Below are 22542 nucleotides of genomic sequence, written 5' to 3'. Positions count from 1 at the left end.
CTTCTTCTCCTTCTTTAGTTTATTGTCCTCCACCTACTTGGGTATTTGGCAAGCTCATCGTCGTGGAATAAGTCAAAAATATTTATATTCTAATGACATTTATCGTATGTCATTGTAATAATATATACCAGTTTGTTAAAATTGTAGTTTTATACTGTGTTTGAAGGAAAGGAACGAAGGTTTACTATTGAAAATAAAACCATTTTGTAAAAGTACGAATTTTTCTATGAATAGTTCAAACGATCAAAAACACTTGTAACGTCACATAAATGTATTTTCTACTGACGTTTATAACGTCTAATTTAAAATTCTGTTTACTTTATTGGAAAAATGTAAATGTAAAACCAAGTGACGTCACGAAGCGTTTTAGACCACCTGCTTTAATTTGAATTTTTAATCGTCTTTAGGGGCCAAACGAACGACAAACAAAACTTTTTCATCTTTAATACATGTTTTAAATTATGTTGTGTTGTGATTTATAACATTTTTTTCGAATTTAAAAATTTATGCAAGTTCCCTATTATATAATTAGTAACCCAACAACAACAAAATTTTATATCTGACTAATTTTGGTTTTTATATTTTAATATTAGTTTTAATACTTATATATCTGACTAATTTTGGTTATAGCCGCCAAATTATTGATTAGATGTTTATTCTTATCTCATGGTTCTTATTTGAGTTCGGAGATACCTTCGATTTTTTCATAGTGTTCAATAAAATCAGGAGTAGAAGGAATACATAAAAAACTGAAAATATTTGCGAATTTTTGCAATACAATTAAAATATAATGATAAAATCAGCAAGGCCATTGAGAGCAAGAGAGGCCCTGGACGTAGACGTATATTCTGGCAGGCCAATCTTAGGAAGTGGACAAGTCCATCGTCAACTGATCTATTTCGAGCTGCTATAACTAGAATCATACGGGTCAATGTGGTCGCCAACATCTCTAGAAAATAGGCACCTTTAAATAGAAAGGAAGATAGAAAGGAAGGTAGAACATAATAAAGCAGTAAACAAGGTTTAGATATTCAGGTATAGATATAACTACTTACGAAGATGTTGAAGAAGAACTACGACAACAAAACTAAAAGCAAGTAAAGAGGCGGTATCTCTTAATAACAAAATCTGGAAGAACAAACATCATAAAACAAAACACAAAAGCAATAATCTATAATGCAGCAATTATACCTATATTGACATACACGGCGGATACAAGACCTAACACATCTAAATCGAGACGACCACTAGAAACAACATAGATGAAAATACTTCGACGAATATCAGGGAAATGTCTGTTGGATAGGGCGAAAAGCGAAAACGTAAGAAGAGCATGCAATGTAGAAGATATAAATGGATGGGAGACACAACGGAAACAGGAGTGAAACGAACACATTAGTAGATTGACAGAGGATATAATAGTACGAGTAGCACGGGATAAGTCACCAAATTGACGAAGAAGTATTGGCAGACCAAGAAAAAGATGGTGCGATAATTTAAATTTAGGAGGCTAATATTGAAGAAGAAACAGGCTTTAAAGTCTGCAGACAAGAGGGAAGAAGAAGAAGACAATACGGAAAACAAACAATGTCGAAAACAAAGTGATGGACACCATAGAAATAGTGAAATATAACTTCTTAGGTCTTCAAAAGTTAGCATGAGGATACCTACTGCTTTACACTCAAAAAAAAAAAAGAATGTGTGTACTTTGTACACACGTAAGAAGTTATACTTCTATTATAAATCAATATACTTTAAGCAGTTTCTCTACTACTTTCCAAAAACTTTTATTAAAACAATACCAAAAATCAAAAAATAAAAGAATAAAACACATACAAACACATTGAAAAATGCCACAAATGATTTCTGAACAATAATTGTTGCCAAAAATTTTAATTAAATACGTATTTTCTGAAAAAAATTATATAATAATATACTTACAATCATAAAATCCATAAAAAAAATAAAAAAAATAACAACTTACTTGGGGCTTGAACACACTTCACGTCTATCGCGCCGTACGAAAGTCGAAGCGATTTCCCACTTCACCACATTCGCGTATACGTCATGTGGGAATATACACAAACTAAACATTTACACCATAAACTGTTTGACATTTTGTTTATTTATATGAATTCAATCAAATTATTAGTTTGATTTTTGTTGAATTAAAATACAACAAAATATAGAGTAAGAAAACGATATATTAGATGAAGATTTGTAGAAAGTTTGTTCGTAATCAGATTATGTAAATTAAAGCATTGCCTACTAATAGGTAACTACATTATTTTGTTTACATTTTCCAAATAGATAGTTATGAAGATAATTTTTTATTGGAATACAACTGAAACATTTAGAATTACGTACCTGCAGCTTTTCAAAACTATTTAAAAAGTCACTATAATTATAAATTTGATTTTATTTCTGTCCTCACAACAATAAAAACTAATATATACAATATTTTTGTTTACCGATAACCTCCATATTGAACAATTATTGACAGATCATTTCAACAATAAATCAGAGCCCTTATAACGACTAATACCATACTGTTGGTGTGCGCATGAGCGCAGATTAATACAATTTCACCCTCAATGAAATCGCGCCTAAAGAAGTATAACTTCAAAAAATTAGTTCGTAATATTGATTAACACTGATTATTGAATAGTATTTCGTTGTAACAACAATTTAATTTTTTGTTTCAATGAACTTTTAGACATTGATCAATATATTTGGTTATTGTCACAATGATTGAATAATAATTGTGAAAATAACTAGAGTACATTAATCAATAACACTCAATTTATTCAGACAATAAGTTAGTTTCGTATATTTGATAAATAATGGTAATTCTGGCAGCAAAGCACTTTCTTGATTTCGTAGATGATAAGTAAGTACCTTGGTTTATCTTGACAACGTACAGATTTCATTAAAACAATGTACAAATGTTGTTAATATAGAGTAATATTTGATTATTCCATAGATGTAAACTGATTGTTGTGACAACGAATGCATTAATCAATCTACTACTGTGTTTAGTAACCACAATCAATGCGTTCATGGTAACAATAAACGAAGTTGTTGAAGCAATAAATGATTTGCTTGACCATTTGAAATGTAACGGCTTTTCCTTATCGTTCTTTGTTAAACAATGCTGTTACCTCTGCCGAAGTGCCGAATAATTTCATTTCGTTTTTAAGTGTAGTCCGTACTGGAAGGAAGTTTTCGTGTGTCTATTATCGTATTCATTTTTTTCGAATCCTGAGAAAACTAATTAGTATTTTTAAAAAATTTAAAGGCAGAATAAAATATCACAGTGTTATAGAGGTTCTGAAGTCCTTGAGAACTTCTATAATGATTATTTTAATAAGTCACAGGGGTGAAAACGAGAAAATTTAGTATGATTTTTAATTTCAAATATACCATTCAAAAGAAACTTTTTGTTTATTCTAAGGAACTTTCAACCCTCGGTAATAATGTAGGTAATCTTTTATTCTGCGATTAAATTTTCCAAAAATACTTATTAGTTTATACATTTTTGGAATCGCTATTTCAAACGCTTTTAAATAAGCTATCACATGATGTATTTTCCCGTTTAAAAAAACCAAAGTTGTGGCTGTCACCTGAAGAGGGACCGCGTAAAGTTCGAAACATTGACGTTGTAATATACTTTGATTATTTTAAAAATCGACCTGTCCCAGCGTTTTGCTCATGTACTAAAAATAAAGGGGACAACACTTTTTCCAGCGCACTGTATAAGTGAAATCATATGAGAAATCACACAGTGTAAAGTCCATTAGGTTTAGGACAAAAAAGGGGGATTTGCAAAATTATTATTAATCATTTAATATCATACATTGAGCTAATGCATTCAGTAATTATCAATATAAAATACGTTCATAGTAGGGATGAATAGAATTGCTTGTAAGAATAACCGTATTTATTGTGGGAATGAACGAAATTAATTGTAAGAATAAACGGAAATAATTGTAAAAATAAACGAAATACGTTAGGAGAAATAACACTGTTATTGACATAACGAATAGTCTTCGTCGGTCAATTAACGAAGTTTTTGTTTCAATGAATAGTGTTCGTTGGCTCAGCGAACAGTGTTCGTAATATTAATAAATGGATGTTCATCCATTCAATAAAAGCAATACATTGGATCAACTACCCAATATAATGAATTGATGAACATCGCTTTGTTGTTCCAATAAAACCAAGAATTGGACAAATTTTAAGTCTTGCTTTTGTTGTCTGAATTAACATTTTTATTAATATTACGTACCTTTTTCGTTGAGTGTAAGAACGATACAGTATTCTTATATACATACTTATAAAAAAAATAAATAAATATTGATGTTGCAATACGACGTGAGCAAATACCTTAAAGAATTTTAAATAAGTAAGGAAGTATAACCAAGAAGTAAAGAAATGTAAACAGCAGCCATATTATAGAAACACAACTTTATCCTGCGGTGTAGTAGAATACCAGTAAGAATAGCTACCGGCCAAGACTTCTAGTTTATTGCAAGCGATTTTATGGAAACAATGGCTGATGTTACCCTGTGTTAGTTATTGATAGTTTAATCACATCAGATGTGAAAATTTTTAATATTTGAAAGGGTTTTCACCCTAGATCAGAGGCTTAGCCCTGCATCTAATTTTTAAAAATTTTTAATATGTATTTCAACAATTTTTATTCTATGACGCATATTTGTGACCTGTTAGACGTAAGTTCTTTCAACCATGTTATTTGTATAACAAATTCTCTTAACTTGCTGTTCTTTATAGGACGCTCTGATGATGGCGTGTGCTATTGCCGAAAGTACTTAGCTGAATTTAATAAAGACTTTTACACACTACCAATTGTTTGTAAACATACACCTGTTGCCGGTTTGACCTAGATTCATAGAGTGTCCTGCTCGTTCTCCTCACCTTAAGCTGTTAGATTTTTTTGGGTTATCTAAAATCTGGTTTTTACATTAGACGATCGACATATTATTATTTAACGAGTAACGAGTGATTTCGAGTAACAAATAAATTGAATTATAGGTTTGCATATTGTAAGGGAGTGAACCGCGAGCATTTCGAATATTTGATTTGATTTTTTTAAATTATTATTCTTATAGGTCTTAATAAATAAACTTACGAATTGTTTAACTGTAAAATATTTCTTCTGGTTTTAATCAATTTTTTCTACCAAACTTGGTATGAATGAATTAGGAGTAACAAGTTAATTTATTTGTAAAAATATACACGGTGTCCCGTTAAAATTAAAGTAGTTGAGGATATTTTCGGTGAAAGCTGAAATGAAGTAATAAATAAAATATATGGCATGATTGTATGGCAAGTTTCATAAATATCGTACTCGGGTACTAAATAACAGTCGGAGACAGAATTCGTTTTGTTAATACATTTATTTTGTGCTACACAATAAAAACTGAAAAGTATTTAGTTATTTAAATATACGTCCGACATATACGGTTTTTGTAGACCATAGAAGTTCTCATGATATATCAATAATAAACCTCCGACTGGGAGAACTAATCAATAGTCGGCAGGATGTGTCCAATTCAACACATCGGACGGTAAAAGCAAGATAACCACGTTCAACACACATAATCGTTGGATAGGATGGAAATTTATCGATTTCGTTCAATTCACACCAAATAGAAGGACTTCGGAACACGTTCAGCTTACCTGTTCTAAGAGTATGTTCAATTTATACTATTCTCCGTTCAACACACCGAGTATGATCACTATTGGATTTCTGTTTGGTCTCTTATACTGCCAGAGACAGTATAAGAACATGTTGTGTTCAATACTACAAAGGCGCGCTCTAGACAATAAGAGTATATTATCCTAACAGATATTTAGGTGGTTCCATACTTTGTCCCAAACCTGTATATCTTAATAATATAAATATATGTCATAAAATGTAGTAAGTTTATAAAATTATATAATTGTAACTTATATTGTCTAGTGTCTTGTAATATTTTAATCCTCTATAAGCATCTGTATATGTGTAATATTTAGTGTATATTGAAATTATTGAACTGAATATTTTTGTTGCAAATCGAGCAAACCCCTCGCTTCGAAATCTAATAGTTGGTGGTGTGGTGTGGCATATCCACTTATCTTGTTGTTTATGCATGAGCTAACACTCGATCTCTCCGTATGTAAGCGTGGCAATTAGGCCAAGTTTGAGACTAGGATGTGTTCGCTTGTTACCCTGTTTCAAACAGCGGTCCACCCTTAATTTACGCCCTTACGACTTATTATAGTGCCGGAGAACTAAGTTACGGAATGCGAAGGAGCTCTCGAGCTCTTGAATTAGTTGTGGTTGCCTAGGAGCCAGCGCAAACTTGTCCTATTGTCTATTCTAAGGAATGACAGACAAAAAATCAGTAGAAACGCTTCGCTGATTATGAAGACTTATTACCAATTTCGCTTTAAACAGTATACTGTGTCTATAGTTATACAGGGTAATAATAAAAGTTGTCATAAATTGTACCTACCCGAGCTCATTTCCCTGATGTAATTAATGTTGTTCTGAAGCTATTTTCTTGTGGAATTTTTGCAATTAACTAGTTTTGATGGGAAATAAACCACAATTTTACTAAACAAATGATTTTATTAACGTTTCGACGCCCAAATCGGGTGTCGTTGTCAAAATACACAAATATTAATGAATTAAACAAAAATGTTGTTGCCTAGTAAAAAAATTCTTCTAATAATTTATTTAATCTGACTCATTTATATCGGCAATTCAGACATATATTATACATTTTAAAGTAGAAGACTTTAAAATGGTATTGCCAATATTTATGAGTTGCGTTCCTGGGACGACTTTATTGAAAGATAGTTCATTCGATCAGTCCCTGATTAAGAATCTTGAGGCCCCTAGGCAATCCAAGCTATGAGGCCCCTTAAAAAACCTAGGCTTCCTTCGTTTTTAATAATTTTCATTTTTGAAAATGTCCGTTCGCCAGTACGTAATGTCCCAAGTATTGCAGTTTTCGTTTTTTGATCGTAAATATGACTTCCTTTTCTTTATTCATTCTTCTCAAAACCTCGACGTTTGTGACTCTCTCCGTCCATGATATTCTCAAGATTCTGCGATACATCCACAGATTAAATGCCTCCAATTTTTTGATATCAATCTTTTTCAGCGTCCATGACTCCATTCCGTAGAACAGCACAGAAAGTACGTAACATCTCATCAGGCGAAGTTTCATTTCAAGGCTCAAATCTCTTCCACAGAACACTCTCTTCATTTTAGTGAATATGGATCTGGCTTTTTCTATTCTTATTTTGATTTCTGCTGAGCTATCGTTGTCTTCATTTACAAAAGTGCCTAAATATTTGTATTTGCTAACTCGATCGATAATTTCATTGTGTAAATATAAATTTTGGACATTTCGTGTTGATTGCGATATTACCATAAATTTAGTTTTCTTTATGTTCAAAGATAGTCCATATTCTTCGCTGCAGTCTGCTATCTTATTCACCAATATCTGTAGCTCTTCAAGTGTTTCTGCGATCAGAACGGTGTCGTCGGCAAATCTCAGATTGTTTAATCTAACACCATTTATTTTAATACCTATGGATTGCTCAGAGAGTGTTCTATTCATTACGTCTTCGGAATAGAGATTAAATAGGGTTGGTGACAGTATACACCCTTGTCTCACACCTCGATTTATTTCAATTTCTTCAGTGGTATTATTCTCTACTCTCACTACTGCTTTCTGATTGTAGTACATATTTGCTATTAGTCGGATGTCTCGTTAATCTAAATTCTTTTCTGCCAGGAGTCTGATTAGATGATCATGCCGCACTTTATCAAAGGCCTTGTTATAATCTATGAAACACATGAATACATCTTGATTTATGTCAAGACATCTTTGAGACATAATGTTCAGTGCAAACAACGCCTCTCTTGTTCCGAGTCCATTTCGGAATCCAAACTGGGTATCATTGATGTCCATTTCCAGTTTTCTGTGTACTCTAGTGTGTATAATTTTCAGGAATATTTTCAGTACATGGCTCATCAAACTGATTGTACGGTAATCACTACATTGTTTAACATTCATCTTTTTGGTATAATAACAAAGGTGGATAAAATCCATTCTTGTGGTATTTTTCCTGATGTATAAATGCTATTGAAAAGTTCAACTAAAATGTGGATCGAGTCTTCTTCTATCAGTTTAAGGATTTCCGTTGGTATTTCATCTGGACCTAGGGCTTTACCGTTTTTCATTATTTTTAGTGCGTACATGACTTCCTCTTCCGTTATTTCTGGACCTTCGTCTCCTTGTATGTTACTTAGTTCAGATTGTTGTCTATCATCTGCAAAGATTTCTTCAACATAGTTTTTCCATGTCTTCAACTGTTCTTCTAGTTCTGTTATTATGTTTCCGTTGACATTATACAGGGTTTTATTTATTTAGCGTATGGATTAAGTATATCACAGAATATATTTAGATTTATGCATTATACAATGCATCACAAACAGATGTCCAATTTTTTATATATTCGATTGACCCTTCGGTTGCCATTACAAAGTCTATAGGGTCGCCTGTGTATGCTCTGCGTGGGCAGTCCTGAACAATGTGACTGATCGTCTGTCTTGCAGCGCCGCAGTCACAAGAAGGCGAGGGGAGTTTACCCCATCTGTGGAGGGAGTCGGCGCATCTTCCACAGTTTGTTCGAATTCGATTAAGGGCTGCCCAAATCTTACGGGGACGTTCAAATTCGCCAGGTTTCCCTATGATGTCCGGTAGACTATGGTAATGCGGATCTGTCCTACTTTCCCAATCTTCTCTCCGTCGGGTATTTAAGTCAAAGTTGGATTGCTGCAGCGCTTGAGCAGATTGTAGAGGGGGTAACCTGGATCGGAGACGGTTTCCAATACCCTTAGATTATACAGGGTATTTGGCTGCTTACGTTTTTGTGTACCTGCAAGTTCTTTCACTTTTTTATGTACATTAAAAATATCATGTTTTGCCTGCAATTGCTCTATTTCTTCACATTTTCTTTTACAAAAATCTTCCTTTGCTATTCTGATCTCCTTTTTGATTTCTTTCTGTATTTGTTTATACCTTTGTTCGTTTTTTCCTTTTATTATTCTCCGATTGTCCATGAGAAGAAGGATTTTATCAGTCATCCATCTTTGCTTTATTTTTGGTTTTTCTTTAGTCAGAATTTTCTTCGCAGGACTTGTTATCGCCATTTTTACGTTTTGCCATTTTTTGTCTATGTTGTTCGTTGGCTGAGATGTTTCTTTTTCATGAAGTATTTTCAAATTATTATTAATACATCTTTGCAGTTCCGCCCTTACCTCCAGGTTACATAAATGACTGACGTCTATCTGGTTTGCTCTTCTTTTCTGCTCCAATCTTTTTAGTTTAATACTCATTTGCGCTATTAGAGGGTTATGGTCTAAATAGACATCTGCGCCTGGGTAAGCCTTAACGGATTTTAAGGAATTTCTGTATCGTTCGTTTATATCAGTAAAAAATCAATCTGGTTTCGAATTATTATTTGGCCATTGTCCTGGGGTGATTTCCACGTATAAAGTCTTCTCTTTGGTAAGTTGAAGAATGTATTAGATACAATCATGTTATTCTCCTGACAGAATTGAAGCAGTCTGTCACCTCGTTCATTTTTTTTACCGAGTCCGTATTCTCCTACATGTTTACCACTTTTTCCTTTACCAATTTTTGAGTTAAAATCACCTAGAATTATGGTGATGTCTCGTGGTTTCGTCGATTTTAATACTTGATTGATTTCTTCGTAGAATTGTTCAGTTTCGTCCTCGGATTTATCTGCAGTAGGTGCATAGATCTGTATGATATTTAGTTTACTTGTGTTTGTTTGTAGTTGGAGAAATAAGAGCCGATCTGATACTGGAGTAAAATTAATGACCGACTGCATCATAGACTTAGATACGAAAACTGCTACGCCGTGTCTGTGTTGAGTACTGCTGTTTCCGGAGTAATATGCTATGCCATTTGTTGTCGAAAAATTGCCAGAATTTGGCCACCTTGCCTCACTAATGCCTAGAATGTCGACATTTAATCTTTGCATTTCTTGTATTATATTATGCATTTTGCCTGGATCATACATACTCCTAACTTAATTAAAAATAAATCACTTAAAATAAGAATAAACCAGGCCTTTAACTCCAATGCAAACAATAACACAAACCACATTTACAGATCTATTTCTTACTCAGGACCAATTTCTGATAAAATATCAAATGTATTATCCAACCAAGTTGATAACCTAAAAATTTCATTCAAGACTAAATATACTATCAAATCATTATTCAGTAAAACCAAAGATAAAATAGAGAAACTAAACAAAAGTGACATTTACAAACTATCCTGTGATGAGTGTAGTACCACCTACGTAGGTAGAACGATGAGGACCCTTTCTCAGAGAATCAAGAAACATGTGAGAACTCCAGAAAAGTCAAATTTTGGCTCTCATGTTAAAACTACCAACCATTCCTTCTCCCCTACCAAAGATAGTCAAATTTTACATAACATTCCATCTAAAAACTATAGACTAATGAATCTGTTGGAAGACCTTGAGATATCCAAAGAAATTAAATCTAATCCTGATTTTTGTGTTAACACTCAGATTAATTTGAATTGCAATTAAAAACCTTTATTTAAATATCTGTGGGAAACAGTGGAGTAGTAACCTCATACAATTTCTGTCCCGAAAAAACTTTTTGTGACTTTTTTAACAACTTTGATATGTTATTTATTAAATTTAAACTTAGGAAATCAGGAGACTTGTGGCTTGGTTTGTATATACATTGAAACATTGACAGATATTTACATATAATTTTATTAACAAATATCAAAACCTTCAGAAACTTATCACATATCACTTAACAACAAAGTGTGTTCATTAAAAAGTATATTTTGTGAAAAAACTTGATTTCCATCGAAATTTGCCTTTTCATCTAAGACAACCCTAAGGGTAGTATAGACAAAATATACCCATTTCATCATTTAAATAATCTTGGTCACTAATTTTACTATAAACCTACATGATCCTGCATATAATATTCATACATTATGTCAAGGTCATCTTGAAAACTTTTATGCTCACTTAGAAAGGTTGTTAACAAAAAAGAATTTAGATCTAAATCCTTCATATTATGGATAAAAGAAGATTTTGAATAAACAAGACCATTCAGAGTTTAACAAATTGAATTTTTATTCATATCTATTTTAAAACTATCTTCTTCCTTTTGTCATGACACAGTGTATATTATGTCTTAAGCCACTAAGGCATCTGTTTAATAGATACTTTTAGACAATTAAATTATTATTGTAACAAGTCATAGTTTTCAAGTATCCTTGTAAAATAATTTTTCAATAATTTTTATTTGTAATGTCAGCTGTTAGATGTCAACACCGGACAGATGAAACATTTAAAATCCTACGTCCAATCAATCACTGTCAGTCAACTGCTCGCATTACTTGAAAATGGTTGGGTGATAACTTACCATGACCAAATTTTATATGTTTGTAATGTCTAAGTAGTTGTTTTTACTGTTTTACAATTTTTACAATTTTTAATTAAAATTGAAATAATCTTTCATCATCTGGAGTTGCACAACAGACCAACTTTCTTAATATGCAAACAGCTACAACTCGAAGTAGTGATACTTTCTTTATACTTTGACGTAGGTTAAAAAAAATTGTACTTAGACATCTTTTTATTCATTAGTTTAACTTTTTATTGTAGCGTTAGCTCTGAAGATGACATATATGTCGAAAGCGCTTAGCTAAGGAAATTAAATACAATTACACACTTTAATATACTTTTTTCACTTTCTTCATTCATTCAAGTGTGTACAAAATTTATCAGTATTTCAACTCTTCAATTTTTTCACAGAATTTTTTAAAGTTAGGAGAAAATACAACGCTTCCATTCAGTCCCGTATTAATGATGCCACCAAAGAAATGTTTTTCTTTGTAACCGGAATAATAACAAACGATATCAATACATGTACCTACAAGCTGGTGCAAGAATCTTGAAAATCGAATTACAAAATAATAAAGTTATAAGTTGTCAAACATAATCAAACATTTTTAGTGGCGGAATTTTATGCCGGTATGTGTATATTCGTCAACAACCTCAATATTTACGTTATTCATGTTTATATTTATTCTGTCATTTGTATTTGTCATGATTTTTGTTTTACTCATGTTCATTTTTAATCCTATCTTCTCTGATGTTTGTACTAGATGAGTCAGCATTGTGGCTAGTTTCTCTTAGTTGGTTGTAATAAGAACATCATCTCAATATCTGAGGTGATTGAGTTTCTTTCCGTTTATGTTGATACCCATGGCTTCCCATTCCAGTTCTTTAAAGATGTCTTCCAGAGCTACGGTGAAGGGTTTTGAGGCTATTTATTACATACTATCCCCAAAAAGGGGGCTAAAGCCTAGGTCAAGAAAAAAATTAAAGAAACTCTTCCTTTCACCACTGGCACAGTTGGTTAACATCTAGATATTTTCTACATTTTTATTAATTTATAAAAATGATATTTTTTTGCAACCATCACCGTTTGAGATAGGTATGCAGAGGCCAGGGCCGGACTGGCTCATGAAAAAAGCGCCAACCCAAATTCTAAATAAGGCGCCAACCTAATATCTAAACAATGGCGCCAGACCCCCTCCTAAGATTTTATATTATCACACTTTTTATGCAAAGTAAATCAATATTACTCGTGAATTTTTTTAAGTTTAATTTTAATTTAACTCCATGAAGTAATTTACTATTTTTATTGGGAATAGTAAATTATATTAAGATGCCACAAAAATATAGCTTCAGTTTCTCAGTATCCCTTTTAGTCCGGAGACATTGGAGTGAATCATCAGTGGTGGTGCAGCTGGAACAAACTATGAATGAATGAGATGATATGGAACATCATCAACTACATCAACATCAGTAGTGAAGGGAACAAAAGGCAAGTACTTAGCAAAAGAGGAAAAGAAGAAGGAGGAAACTGTAATCTTCAGAAGAAGAGGGTCTTCGGTTACAAGATATCCGGTCAGGGGTAGGGACCTGACCAAGACGGATCTTCCAGGGGAGGCAACCTTGCAAAGGAGCTCCTCACTTGGGGAAAAAAGATCTAGAGAGAAGGAGGAGAACTCCGACATAAGACTATGTTAAGAGCAATGGAGAAACAAGAGTTACAAATAATTTAGTGAGACTAATGTCTGACCATACAAACACGAAGGTCGAGATCAAGAATGATGTATAAACCTTCAGACAAGTCACCCTCGGCAGTATTGAGAAACGAGATAGAAAGTGGGGAAAACCGGCGAGGAAGGAAGGACTAAGGAGACGGCAAGCGTGTCCACACCGATGGACTTGGAATGTTCCCCGAAAAACTTAGTGAAAGAGCGATAGAAATGATCGCAACGGTCCCGAACTCAGGTGAAAGAGGCTTTGAAAAAATAAACGACATTATAAAGTCGAATGGGAAGAAAATATCTATATGCGCTCGCCAAATCGGGAAGAGGGAATAAATCTGCAGACGACTTAGTAGTGCTCATGGAACAAGGACTTTCCGATGAGGGGAAAAGGTACCACGACCTGATAAGGGAAAAACCCCTAGTATGTGCAGGAGGTACATACAGCCCTAGAGAGGTGAAGTAACTTTAACTTAATACTATGACCACAATTACAAGAAGGGTCAGGAGGAAGAGAACAGGGGAAATCGTCAGACTATTTTCATGGTTCCTGTAGAGAAATGGGTGACAGAGATAAGATATTACTGGCAATTCTTTTGAAATTGAGGGAAGATATGGAGACACTGGAGATCAGAGTAATTATATTATCATAGCCCCCCATTATTAACAGTAATGGGGGGCTATGATAATATAATTAATCTGATCTCCATAGCCCCCCCTTACTGTTAATAATGAGGGACTATAGAAGTAGGAACATCAGGCAAATCCTGAAAGTAATCTTCATGGGTATGGACATCCACCTCTCACTGAGGAGTACGAACGCGGGGACGCAGAAGTTGATTGTGAAGGGAGGTGGAAAATCCTACGCCGAGTTGCTAATCAAGGGTAGCGCAGACACGAGAAAGGAGGGGATTAGCGTCAAAAGCGCTAAGAAGACTAGGGGCGGGGACCTCAACCTCGAAGCGGCAGAAAAAGAACAAGTCGAGCACCTGAAGAAGACTATCGTGGCCCGCACGGAGAGAAACACAGTAGAAGATGTCCGGAGCTATCAGAACCAGGTGAAAATATTTGATATAGACAGAGATGTCACAAAGGAAGAAATCCTGAAGATGGTTCGGAGATATACCGGCAGCAGGAAGCCTAACGACGTCAAACTCGTCTCTATGGGAAAATGGAGAAGGCAATACAACCTTTACAGTCAGAATCGCAGCCAAGAAGGCACTGGAAAGAGGAAATATACCCGTTGACCGGAAGTCGTGCAAGATACGAGAGATTCTGCATGTGCCTCAGCGGTGCCTCAGATGCCTGCAATTCGGGCATAGTAAAACCGACTGCAAGGGAAAAACAAATCGGACTCCTGCTACCGATAAGGCAAGGGGGCACTAGGCACATGATTAAAGTGGTGAGGCGACTTTCTGCCTTACGTGTAAAGTCCGGTCACAGAGCCGACAGCTTACAGTCCTCGGAGTATAAAAAACTGATCCAGGAAAAGCGGGGCCTCAAGAGAAACCCTGCCACAAGGGACGAAGAAAAGGTGGATGAATGCACCTAGGACCAGGAATCAGACAAAAACCATCTAATACGAAGTTCCTTCAAATAAATGTGGGAAGGGCGAGGACAGGTCACGATGTTGCAGAAACACTTGCACGAAGATAAAGTTGTGACGTGATCCTCTTTAGGGAGTCCAATGTAAAGTTGGTATCTCGACAAAGAATCATTAAACGTAGGAGATCTGATGGGACAGGGAAAAACCTATCAGAATGGATCCACGCCACAGGGATTACTTTGCTAAATGACAGTAAGGCACCTACGTTTGTGAGAGATAATAGTGAATCCTTTCTGAACATCTCACTGGTTTCAACGTCACTTCTAAACAGGGTCATAAGCTAGACTGTTTTGGAAGAAGAATCGCTCAGCTTACGTAAATATGTGAGTTTTTAAATAACGAGCAAAAGGAACCATCTGCACCATCTTTTCCCAAATTCCGTAAACTGACAAAAGCCTACCTGTCTGAAAGACCATATTATTCAGTAGAAGATTATTTTAGTCAATAACTAAGAAATTACAGTACCCTTTGCACAAGTAGTATTTTTATTATTTTTTTATCTATATTTGGGTGTCATATGCAGCAGCTTACCTTTTTAACTTTTAAACCTTTTTTATTAATTATTAGGTAGACTATGAATTTGCAATTTATTTAAATTTTTGCAATTGATTATTTCTGTTTTAACTTCGATTTATTTATTTATTTTATTTAACTTATTGACGATTTATGTAATTTTAGTAAATTGGATTGTTACTGTTTTGTTTTTTTTTACTATTTATAAGCTTTGTCGATAAAATTGTAAAATTTTTCATGGCAATAAAGCATATTTCTATTCTATTCTATTCTATTCTATTCTATTCTATTCTATAAGAAACAGGAAGATATCGATATCTATATATCGATATCCAGATATCGATCTAAAGATACTTTTAAATGAGGAGGTTTTTATGGATGCTTTTGGCTTGATTGGTCCGAGATGCGAGGATGTAAGTAAGTTGATGGAGGGTCTAAGTGCGACATCACAGTTGGCTTATGTGAAGTCAAATGGGAAGTATGAAAGGAAACAACCATACTGGTGGAATGAGTGGCATGAATATCTGAGGACAAATTGTATTAGAGTAAGAAGGGTACAACAAAATTCAACTCGTATCAGTATCAGATTAGCTTTAAAGGTAGCAGATTAGATAAAGAATGCCTGATGAGTTTAACGAGTTGAATTTTGTTGTACCTACTGGCCTTATTATGTAGCATTCTAGGGCGCAACAACCTTATATGTATAATGTAGAAATAAAAATTGTCTTCGAGGACGCCGCTCGTTGCACCTAAGGTGGTTATTAAAATATAATCAGCTGGGATTGATATCTACGAAAGGCGCCTGAATCGCAAAAATGGTCTTAGAGGGCGGCACGCATCGCATCTAAGCTATTTGATAATCTGATACCTGATACATGTTGACAAGTTGTATTTTGTTCATTGTCTGGCTTCATTATTTAGGATTCTGGGGCGCAACAATCCAGTATGTATACCGTAGTTATGGAGCGCAGAAAATACACCTGTATAGTTTAGGCCAATAATTGTGGGATGTAACATGTAAAACTCTTTATATCAGATATCAGATAATCAAATAGCTTACATGAGAGGCGCAGTGCCCTCGAAGACCATTTTTACAATTTGGGCGCTTTTCGTAGGTACAAATATCCGCTATTTCTATTATATTAGAAACAGCGGAAATTGATACATATGAAAGGCGCCCGAATCGTAAAAATGGTCTTCGAGGGCGCCGTCCGTCGTAGCTAAGCTATTTGATTATCTGATGCCTGATACAAGTTGTCTTTTGTTGTACCGACTGGCTTCATTATGTAGGATTCTGATTACTGAGGCATGTAAAAACATGTTTTATGGGAATGGTATCGGCATCATCTTTGTGTAAAGGTTAAAAAAAATTGTCCAGTTTAATTTTTTTATGGATAGATAGGTACTAACGAAGGCAAAAGGCGCACCGGCCCGAGGGCCGGTGGGCCGGCGGGCCAGTCCAGGTCTGGCAGAGGCGGCTCTAGCCCATGTAGCGCCCGTGTGCAGTCGATGCCCTGGCGCCCTTTGGTGGACGCGCAGTCGAACAGAAATAGTCGAATAGGTACCTACCTTGCACTAGTACATGGGGTATTAGGTACGCTTATAATGCAAACAAAAGTCTAGATGCAAATATTGCAATATTAAATGATGCCGGGAGCCAATAGGTCTTAACGGCGTCACAACAACCTACCCAAATCTGTTAAAAATATTTAATTAAAAATGAACTTTTTTTCTTTTTTATCTATGAGGTAAGGATATTTGACAGGTTTGAGTACACGAGTAAATAGTACTTTTAGGAAGGAATTGGTTAGATGAATAAAAAAGAATAACGTGATTATTTAAAAAAAAATAATTTATTAAAAAATTATTACAGGACGCACATACTATATAATTATAAAAAAGATTCTTTTCGTGCTTTTACATTGGCAAAATCTTGAATAATATCAGTTACTTCAATTTTTCTTTCATGTTCAATACTTACTAGTAATGTTAATCGACTTTGTGACAATGTGACCTTAGATAATTTTTAATTCTTTTTACATAATTTAGAAAATGATATTTCACTGTGCACTACTGTCACTGGCAATGTGAGGTAAAATTTAAGGGCAGTGAACAAATTTGGGAACAATGAAAGTAATTTATTTATATACAAGTAATTTAAAATATCGAAAGGTGTAGTAGAATCCAATGTAATTTTTCATTATACATTTTAAAGCATATTTTTTGTTGAACAACAAAGTAAAGAACCCTATCTTTGGCGCTCGGCGCCCCCAACATCCCGGCGCCCGTGTGCACCGCACACCCTGCACAATAGTTAAAGCCATCCCTGTAGGTAGGTGTTTTTCCAAGTTGTAATAAAGTTTTTTTTCTACAACCGTGTTAAAAATGCAATTTTTAGCACTCCATACGAGCGTTAAAAATGTTACTTTAAGGCACTAGTGCTTTAAAATATTTTTAAGGCACTGCAGTTCGTATTGACCGTATAGACAATTTTGATGTAATGTCAAAAAAATATAAAAATGGAATGTCAGTCAAGTTAAAGTAAAAGTTTTTGTAGATATTGTCCTGTAATTACGTTTGTAGAAAAAATATTGTATGATATGCGTGTTAAAAAGTACATTTTTAAGGCACTCATGTGAATTGCAGAACTCGCTATCGCTCATTCTGAAAACTTTCACATGCGTGCCTTAAACCTGTACTTTTAACACTTATATCATAAATAACTATTATATGTAGTTATATGAGGTTTCCACTAGTTCTCCGTATATCACATACATTATCAATAGTAATACCACTAGTGATTCAATTTTCGCGATAAGTCTGTCGATTTACTTCTAAACGAAACTGAGTTGCTTGAAAACACCACGAGTCCGTAGGACGAGTGGTGTTTCCTTTAAGCAACTCAGTTGAGTTTAGAAATAAAAGACAGACTTATATAGACGAAGCAACGAAGCATTAAACCTAGGAATTTTGTGCAGTAAGATGAATCGTCATGCAACTTTTTGCATTCGAGTAGAGAGAGTGTCAGGCAACTTTGTGAACTAAATTCATCTAGGGCAAAAATTTTTGTGCATAAAAAAATGCATTTTAAAAGTGCATCTCGAAGAGGTGAAAATGAAAAATTTAGAACTTGGGCAATATTGATAGAAATGAGTTGAATTTTTATAATTAGGGGTTTTTGTGGATCGCTGAGCACGAATTTCATATCGGCGATGGTCTCCAAGGTACCTGGTGCCCACGGTGGAACTCGTCGCCTGGAGTTTTATGTTATAATCATTCAAAATCAGTCAATAACCATTACTCTGCGGATTTTGGGAGTCGCTGAACAATAATTTCATGTGTTCGATGGTCTCCAAGGTACCTGGTGCCCAAAGTGGAACTCGTCGTCTGGAGTTGTATGTTATAATTATTACAAATCTAAAACCATTACTCGGGAAGTTTTGGGGGTCGCTGAACATGAATTTCATGACGCTGATGGTCTCCAAGGTACCTGGTGTCCAGGGTGGAAATCGTCGCCTGGAGTTTTATGGTATAATCATACAAAATCAGTCAATAACCATTACTATGAAGGTATTAGGGGTCGCTGGGCACCAATTTCATATTGGCGGTGGTCTTCAAGGTAGGTATACAATAATCTAAAAAATACGTGTTAAATTAAATGTTAGTGCACGTATTCATAATCAATTTATTTGTATAATATAATGAAAAAATTAATAAAAAAGTAAAAAAAATAAAAAATATATTTACCTACTTGAAGTTACACAAATTTCTCTCTTCCGCAATTTCGAAAACCAAAATTATAAAACAGCGCAGCTATAGACTGTGATAATGAAAATTCCTTTAATACCAATCTTAAACGGCTTGATATTATAATATTATTATTTATTCTGTAATTAACAAAACTAATAAGTATAAAATATATGACTTTTTCAAAACACCAACATTAAAAACTTACTTTGCTTTAAATACGGTATCACTTTTTAGATGTTTTTTTATAATTAATTAAAAATTTTGAAAAGAACAGAACTACATAAAAGTGTAGCTTGGAGGTATTCACATATATACGATGCTTTTTTTTTTAAACCAGGAGCAGTAAAATAAAAAGACCACCCAAGAAAGTCAATAGAAAAATCACCATATACATCTTCTTTTTTGCTTGATCATATCGGCCTTCGACGGTAATCCATCAACATTATATCATACTAATACGTCGCTAAAAAGTTCTAAAAACCACTGTTTTTTTATATAAAAGCAGACTAGAAATCTAAAAATTAAAATAATGAATGGGTTGCATGTGTGAGTCCATACTATTGTAGTAAAGAAAAAAGAGACGTTCTCACAAACAATTTATTTTACAACTGACAACCGGTTTCGCTGTCTACAATATTCACAGCATCTTCAGGTCACGGTAAAAGTAAAATTAAATGCTACAAATAACAAAAAACCAGAGTTAGTTAAGTGGTCTGGTTGAAATCAAAGGGTAAAGATCAAGCCAATATTAAAGTATATATATATTGATGTGATCTTTATTATTGATATGAGATAATATTTTTATATGTCATTTAATTTAATCAATGCATGAATAATAATCTAATTAATTTACCAGATCACATATCAATGTGTTTTCAATCTCAGGGCTTTTTATAAAATTAAGTACTTACATACGTGGCTTCTAAGTATTTCTTAATGGTTCCTAATCGGGATAGGAAAGAAAAAAGTAAAATAATAACACATATGGGTTACAATCGTAATCAAAATATTGTTTATTTTATTTAAATGGCAATCACTGCTTAATATTTGCTATATCTTATTATTCTTAAACATAACATTTACACATGGGAATCTTATTTTCTTTTGGTTTCCAATTGAAAGTTTTTATTAACATTTAACTATTATGATTTATTAGCAACAATTCTATTTAAGTTTGATGAAGCTTTTCTGATATTATTGATTATGTTTCTTTAATTTTAAATGTGGTATTTAATACGAAAAACCCATACATTCATGTCCAAACAAATGAGACTGACCTTTTTCTGGTGAACTGAGAATGTCTTCACACAAGACCCGTTTCCTGCTATCCTTGGCTGCAATCAAAACCTCGTCCTGGCTTCCAGTAATGTTCCCCTCTGAAACTAGCTCGTATAGCTCTCGCTTCCTGCTTCTGTCGTGATGCTGTGTTCTACCTTTTTCGAAACTGCAATCAGCTACCGGGAACTCTTGGCTCAAAGAGGTTCTTTTACTCTCAACCTGGCCTACCTCTCGTTCCACGATGGATACTCCACACTCACGGAACTACACCGGCTTTCTCACTCTCCGTACACTACCGTCTATTACTGGACTTCACTTCTCGACAGCTCAAAACATTCTGATCTCTATTTGTCATTCATTCCCCTACTTTCTAAATATCCCTTCCAGATTCACAAATCAAACTTCCACCACCAACTCTCATTCGCAGTATTCCTCAAAACCAATTTTTAAACTTTCTAAATATGCTTAATGGATTTCAAAAGAAAAATAGTTAATTCCCATTCTAAAATTACTTTCTACTAATTACAAAATTTTAATGACCTATTCTCTATTTCTACTAAGTCTTATTTAGCATCGGCTAATGATCGAACCTTCCGCGAACAACGATTATGACCTATTATCGATTTCACTTGAGTCTTATTTAATCACTTCTTAAAATTAAATATAACAATTTGTTGTATACAGGTTGTTCTAAATTTATATGCCCGTGGTTGAGAAAATTGAAAATATTTTATATTAAATTGAATTTTGTTTATAATTATCAAATTTTAATTTTCATATCAAATAGAAATATAACAAATTCCCGCCTTGTATTCGATAAAATTTATCTGCATTTTTAAATAAATTTTCTCGAGGCAAAACCAACTCCCTGTATATTTCTTTACTTTAATCTACGTCTTATACCCTAACTTACTATCTACTTCATGTAATTCTGTCTTTTATTCGTGATATTTGTATACATCGTGAATATTATAAATTCCTCGGATCTTTTCCGAGTTCCTGTGCCTCAACTCATAACTATTTATCCCATTTTCATTATTCACGATGTACGGGCCTTCGAAAACAGGCATCAACTTTGCGCAAATGCCACCAGGAAGATTTGATACTCGTAATGCCCTCACGAGTACTTTTTCACCCTTTTGGAAAGTCACTGGTCTTCTTTTTCTATTTTGTTCCTGTCTTTGGATATATTTTTCGTTGCTTCGCCGTAATCTTCTCTGTACGGTTTCAATCACCTGTTGATATTCTTTTGGATCTTGGTCTTCCCATGGCCTTATCGGCAGTACACCCTTCATGATGTATTCTGGGGTCTCTTTTGTTACTGTGCTCGGAATTGTATTTAGATACCTTTCTATTTCCGCCATTTTCCTGTCCCAGTGGCGATGTTGACCATCTGTTGCAATGCGAAGAAATTTCGTCACTTCCTGTATGAATCGTTCCGAAGGATTACTCTGTGGATGCCTGATGCTGACAAAATTTGTCTTTATTCCTCGTTCTCGAAGTTGTCCCTTGAAACGATCATTTCGGAAATACGTTGCATTGTCCAGTAGAATCTTTTTTGGTGTTCCTACTATGGCTATAAAATTGTCGATTTTTCTTAATATTTCTTCCCCCTTTGTGGTGCGGCAACTATATAATTTTACGTATTTTGAAAACACATCCACCATTACCAGAATATGTTTGTTCCTTTTAGTGGTCATAATTAGATCGCTTAACATATCTATTGCTACAATGTCTAGTTTGTTTCGGGCTTCAATATTTTTGGCAACATTTTCGTTTTTGAAATTCCGACTCTTATACTTTTGACATACATCGCACTTCTGGGTAATTTCCTTTGCAATGCGGTAATCCTGTCGGCTGATGTAATTTTCCCTAAAAACGAGCCAAACTTTTCTGCTACCGATATGCCCATTGTCCTCATGTAATTTCTTTATTATCTTTTCGGCCAATGTCTGTGTCACTAAATATAGTTCCTTTCCATCTATTCTCTTAAAATATATGTTATTTTCTACTTCCGCTCTTCTTTTTTCTCTTTCCTCTAGGTCTTCCTGGTTTGTCCTTATCTCATTTAACGAATACATCCCTTCTTCTTGTATTAATCTATTTAGTCCCACCTGTAGAGTAATTGTTTCCTTTTTTCCGGTGTCCTCATCCCGTGTTAGAGCG

The sequence above is a fragment of the Diabrotica virgifera genome, chromosome 4 (genome assembly GCF_917563875.1).
Source record: "Diabrotica virgifera virgifera chromosome 4, PGI_DIABVI_V3a".
In the NCBI taxonomy this organism is placed as follows: domain Eukaryota; kingdom Metazoa; phylum Arthropoda; class Insecta; order Coleoptera; family Chrysomelidae; genus Diabrotica; species Diabrotica virgifera.
The sequence above is the reverse complement of the archived record's forward strand: the minus strand, read 5'-3'. Positions refer to the sequence as shown.